Source organism: Grampus griseus, assembly GCF_964374135.1.
Source record: "Grampus griseus genome assembly, chromosome: 3".
In the NCBI taxonomy this organism is placed as follows: domain Eukaryota; kingdom Metazoa; phylum Chordata; class Mammalia; order Artiodactyla; family Delphinidae; genus Grampus; species Grampus griseus.
The window spans coordinates 35,397,536-35,403,974 of record NC_139019.1 but is presented as its reverse complement, the minus strand read 5'-3'; positions in this window follow the sequence as shown (position 1 = coordinate 35,403,974).

The following is a 6,439-nucleotide window of genomic DNA, read 5'->3' as shown; positions in this document are numbered from 1 at the left end:
GGATTTCAATCTTAAGTTTGTTAAGACTTATTTTGTGGCCTAACACATATGATCTAGCTTAGAGAATGTACTGTGTTGCACTTGAGAAGAATGTGTATTCTGCTGCTGTTGGGTAAAATGTTCTTTATGTGTCTGTCAGGTCCATTTGGTCTGTAGTGTTGCTCAAGTCCACTGTTGCCTTATTGATTCTCTGTCCGGATGATCTATCCATTGTTGAAAGTGGGGTATTGAAGTTCCTTACTATTATTGCATTGCTGTGTATTTCTCTCTTCATTTCTGTTAATATTTGCTTCATACATTTAGGTGCTCCTATGTTGGGTACATATACAGTTACGATTGTTATGCCCTCTTGATGAATTGACCCCTTTATCATTATATAATGACCTTCTTTGTCTCCTGTGACAGTTTTTGACTTAAAGTCTATTTTGTCTGCTATAAGTATAGCCACCCCTCCTCTCTTCTGGTTACCGTTTGTATAGAATATCTTTATCCATTTCTTTGCTTTCAGCCTATGTGTGTCCTTAAAGCTAAAGCCAGTCCCTTATAGGCACATATAGTTGGGCCTTGTTTTTAAAATCCATTCAGCCATTCTATTCTTTTGGCTGGAGAATTTAATCCATTTGCATTTAAAGTAATTGTTGATAGGTTAAGACTTACTATTGTCATTTTATTAATTATTTTCTGACTATTTGATAGTTCTTTTGTTTCTTCCTCTCTTGCTGTCTTCCTTTGTGATTTGATTTGTTTTTCTGGTGGTATGCTTTTATTCCTTCCTCTATCTTTTGTTCAAATACTACAGGTTTTCCCTTCGTGATTTCCATGAAGCTTATCTAAAACATCTTATAGTTATAACTGTCTTTTTAAAGCTGATAACGTTTATTTTTTAATAGAAATAATTTATAAACTGTAGAGAAAATCCTCAAATATCTTAAACTCCCCCTCTTCCTTATTAAAGGAGTCAAAGAGGTCTGTGTGGTGGCTGGTTGGTCATCCAAGCTGGAATTGGGAGGCCCCAGGCTCTCAGATAGACCAGGATAGCTGGAACTGTCTAATACCTCTTGAGTAGATATGTATGAGCCTAGATATTAGCTAATCGCTGGTCTTCATCTCCATCTTCATCTTAAAAGGATGTCTCATCTTTGCTCCAAATCATGTGAGTTTTGCCCTTGATTAAAAGATGTGTCACTAGAATCTATACAGTAGTTGCCCCATTTCTTGCCAACCTTAAAAGCTCTTCCTTAAAGAAGGCAGATTCTTACTCAAGATGGCAAACTGAGGATATATGTTTGTCTCTTTTCATTGCTTCATTAAACTAGTAGCCAACAAATAATTTAAAAAATCAAATAAATAAAAGTAAAGGGACTTCCCTGGTGGTGCAGTGGTTAAGAATCCACCTGCCAATGCAGGGGACACGGGTTCAAGCCCTGGTCCGGGAAGATCCCACATGCTGTGGAGCAACTAAGCCCGTGCACCACAACTACTGAGTCTGCACTCTAGAGCCCGTGAGTCACAACTACTGAGCCCACGTGCCACAACTAGTGAAGCCCACATGTCTAGAGCCCGTGCTCCGCAACAAGAGAAGCCGCTGCAATGAGAAACCCGTGCACCACAAGGAAGAGTAGCCCCCGCTCGCTGCAACTAGAGAAAGCCCGTGCCCAGCAATGAAGACCCAATGCAGCCATAAATAAATAAATAAGTAAATAAATTTTAAAAAATAGATAAGCAACAAGCATATGTAAAAAAAAAAAAGTAAAGATAATGGAATGGAGGTATCAATAGATGAGATATTTCAATTACTATTGCAAGTTGGGAAAGATAAGAGAGGAGGAATTTGCAACCCAAGGTGGGAAAATGCAGTGAAAGAGGGAGTTTTCTGCCATGGCAAACCCCCAAAAGTTGTGACCTTGTTAGCAGGTAGAGAAGGGGGTGCTGAAGCACAGTGTTTACTTAAAAGTCTGCCTATAAAAGCCTGTGCCCACTGGCTTCCCATTCCCTCTCTTATGTCTCCATTTGAGAGCAGGTAGCTGTAATTTACGTCCTGAATAAAAACTGAGAGGTTTTTTCCCTAAAGAATTTGAGCATGCAAGGAAAACTGGGGGCTACTAACATGTGTGTCAATGCTTTTCAGTTATGTTTTTCTTCTTTTTCTTTTTTTAAAATTTTTATTGGAGTATAGTTGCTTTACAATATTGTGTTAGTTTCTACTGTACAGCAAAGTGAATCAGCTATATGTATACATATATCCCCTCGTTTTTGGATTTCATTCTCATTTAGGTCACCACAGAGCACTGAGTAGATCCTTGTGCTATACCGTTAGGTTCTCATGAGTTATCTATTTTATACATAGTATCAGTAGTGTATATATGTCTATCCCATCTTCCAATTCATCCCCCTGCCCCGCTTTCCCCCCTTGGTGTCCATACATTTGTTCTCTACCTCTGTGTCTTTATTTCTGCCTTGCAAACCGGTTCATCTGTACCATTTTTCTAGATGCCACATATATGCGTTAATATATGATACTTGTCTTTCTCTGACTTAACTTCACTTTGCATGACAGTCTCTAGGTCCATCCACATCTCTGCAAATGACCCAATTTTGTTCCTTTTTATGGCTGAGCAATCAGTTATGTTTTTCATCCTTCCTTCTAAAATCTCGTTAATGGATAAACTCTGCTATATATACACAGAGCTTTTACTCAGTCCTCCTATTCAAGAGAAAACTAGTGGTAAAATTATTTCGAAGTTATACTTTTATAGCCAGACAAAATATGAATCATTGTCAACAAAAACGAAGACTTTTCAGACATTCAGTGGCTCAGACATTTTTCTTATGCACTATTTCTGGAGAAGTTACTTGAGGATGTCCTAGAAGGAAATGGATATGAGAAGCATGTAGGCAGCATATGTGGGATATAAGGGAGACTGGAACTCTAGATCAACGAAGAGAGTATTTAGAAACTCTGTGGGGAAAAAAAAAAATGTACATCCTAAAGCCAAGGTCCAAATTTGAAGCAAACAAACAGACAAAAATGCTGATGATTTTTGAGGAATGAATAGCCTGTAAGAAGGGAGAAGCCATTAGATCTAAACTTCAGGATCATTTGGACGTGAGAGAAGGAATTGCAATCCCAGGACATGGCTTGGCCTTGTAGTGATCAATATTACATAGGCATAACGACATAAGTGTTCCTTATTTGTTTTCAATTTTTAAAATCAACATGTAGACAAAACACAGATTTAAACATCGTGGAGATGGGCGTTGGTTAGGTCTGCTGCCTTGGTCAGCCCTTAGCAAGAAGTCCCTTGGGCAGCAGCAGAACTCTTGAGGGTTCTTAAAAAGAAGAAATCTGACCAGGACGGATAGTAAGTCTGTGTGACAGTCATGGGGAAGTTTCTTTGTCTTGTAGGGAAGGGGCTGGAGTTAGGATATTAATGATGTGCTTCTGGCATTAGCAGGAAATAGAAGCCTGAGTGGGAGGAGATTCAAGACTCCCCTGATCTGGTGTGACCCTCATCCACGTTTTGAGAGATAAGAAAGGCCCTGGGGAGCTGGGTTCTCTCTCCCTTCTGCTGTATACTTTGCCCCAATAGCTGGACCGTACTCTTTATCAGAGACAAGAAAATGTTTACTATCACAATGAATACATGTCTGAGTATTTTGTGTCTGCTGATCTATTAACCAATGGGGTATGTGATTCCTCACAATAAAAGTTTCAGGTCAAAAATTAAACATTATTAAGTTACAGTTGTCCTTTTAAGAAATGTACTAGTTACACAAATAATACTTGTTCGTTATAAAATTGGAAAATACGTGTAGAGGAAAAGAAATATTCACTATAATCTAGTCTTGTAGGCTCAGTTGTTTCCACTGCTGTTTGTTGATCACTATTATACGGAGAGCTTGTTAAGAATCCCCACTTCTTGTCTCTAATCCAGAACTACTGAGTCGAAGTTCCCAAGTGTGAAGCCTGAGAATCTGTGTTTTAGAAATTCTGGTGCAGCAAGTTCATTGATTTTGTAGATTCTACCACTTTCTCTGTTTGCAAGTAATTTTATTTATTTTTATAAAAATTTGGGCTAATATTGTATATTACAACAGAACCCCAATCCCAGTTAAGCAAAAAGAGTTTACTGGCTCCTGAAAGTTCTAAGGTTGGTTCTGACTTGGAGAACCACTCAATCCAGGGCATCTGCTACCTTTGCCATCTTTAATTTTTTTGGAAGTTAAGGCCCTTCTCTCCCTTAACGACTCTAGGAAGAAAAAGTCCAGGTGTCAAGGGAATGAGGAACTTAAAATTGGTCTGATTCACTTGTTTGGCCTACGCAGTTTGGAGTCAGCACCGCTTGAAACACGTGGAGTTGTTTTCCTATGAGAAAGGGAAATTCTGTTAGTGGAAGAAAGAGGAGATGGACATGGGCTAATCAGACAAAAACCGCATTTATGCAGCACACTGCACACTACACTACACAGGTTCTGCTTCCTGCTGCTTCCACCTAATATATACTCATCACTTTTTCATGTCATCAAGTATTCTTTGAAAATCGGATATCTGATTACCACTTAATATTCTACTTAATACTAACACTGTATTAGTTATCTTTCGCTGCAATACAAATTACCTCAGAATTTAGCAGCTTAAAACAACAAATTTATTATCTCACGCAGTGTCTGAATCTCAGGAACCCTTGAGTGGCTTAGCTGGGTAGTTCTGGCCCAGGGTCTGTCATGAGGTTGCAGTCAAGCTGTCAGCTGGAGCTGCAGCTCTCGAAAACTTGACTGGGATTGGCGACTCCTCTTCCAAGCTCACTCACATGGCCATCGGTTGTAGAGTGATCTAAAAGAGGAGAGAGAAAAGAGGGGAGGGGAGAGAGACAGAGAGACAGAGACAGGGAGACAGATAATGCACCCTCACCTGAACTCTCCCTCCTTCTCTGTCTCACTCTCCCAGATCACTGGTTCCTGCTTTCTGGCATCACCTCTCAGATAAACTCCTTGCACCAAGTGCTTAACTCAAGGTCTGATTTCAAGAGAATACTAAATAAATCAGCAGAGTTTTATAATTATATAGCAATCATCCTGTTGAATTAACTGTGAAGTCCCAGAAAAGACCAAGGATTCTTTGCTATTCTATGAAATATGTGGGACATTGTATACATTCTTTGTCTTATTATGCTTTTGGATTAAGAACCATCATTTCCTCATTTCCTTTACTTAACACATTACAACAGGCTACGTAATAGATGCTAATAGCAAACATTACTTCCCAGATAGGAGTTTTCTGAGCTATGTGTTTCAAAATTCACAAGGATTTTCCTCCAAGAAAAAGAAAGTAGCTTAGATCCGCCATATGTAGCATCTTCTCTCTTGAGAAATCAAGGCCTCTAGCTCCTTTGGCAGGCAAGGTCATTAGGGAATGAGATACCGCCATTTAAACAAGAAGGGTTTACCCTGGCTGCGGTCCTCATTGGCCCAGACCTAGAACATGCCAAAGCTACTACTCAGGACAATTTCCAGCTTGCTGATGTGTCAACAAAGTACAAAGAACAATCTGACGTCTCCTGGGCTGACCATGTATCAACCCTTACAAGTTTACGTAGAATCTAATTGCTTGAGGAGTGACTTTAGAACAAATCTCAATTACCCTGGGCATATGGGAGAAGGGGAGGGAAGACATCTGTTCCATCAATGCCCTTTGTCCTCTTTGTACATGTCTTTAGAAATTATGGCTATACCTTACTTTATGCAATAGAAATCTACATGAAAAAATTCTGAGTTCGTCAACATGTTATCACTGTTTAAAGTCACTCTGCTTATCTCTAAACGCAAATGGTACACATTAATTATGCACAGATTTTTGTATGTAAAAACTTTTTTAACATCACTGTAAAAATGGAGGAGAAGGAAGAGGATGTCCATTTACTCGTGCAGAGACGGGATAGTTTCAGATTTAGATTTTATCCTCATTAAAATTCTCAACATTCAGAAAGGATGCTAGCCAGTCACCCAGAACAGCTGTCAGTTAAAATATTTGTGTCAGAACTAAACTGAAAATACAGTTCCCAAGGGACTTGGTAGAACTGTAATTATAAATTTACTGTGACTCAATGTATATTGAAAGGTTAAGGTGAAATGCATATACAAACGCTAATTTTTAAGCGCTGAATATTTTGGTGAAGTGAAAAATCTATCATGTAAGGAACCCCTCTAATTTCTGCTTGGATTTTTAAAATATTGGATTACATGGTGAGTCACTGTTAGTATCTCTATTACTGAAATGAATTCACATAATTTTAGCTAAAAGCAAAAAAACCTTGGGAGTCTAGTAAGTTAGCATTAGAGTAGGCAAGGGAAGATACAGTTTTTAAAATATATATATATATTTATTTATTTGACTGTGCCAGGTCTTAGTTGCTGCACGAGGGATCTTCGTTGCCACATG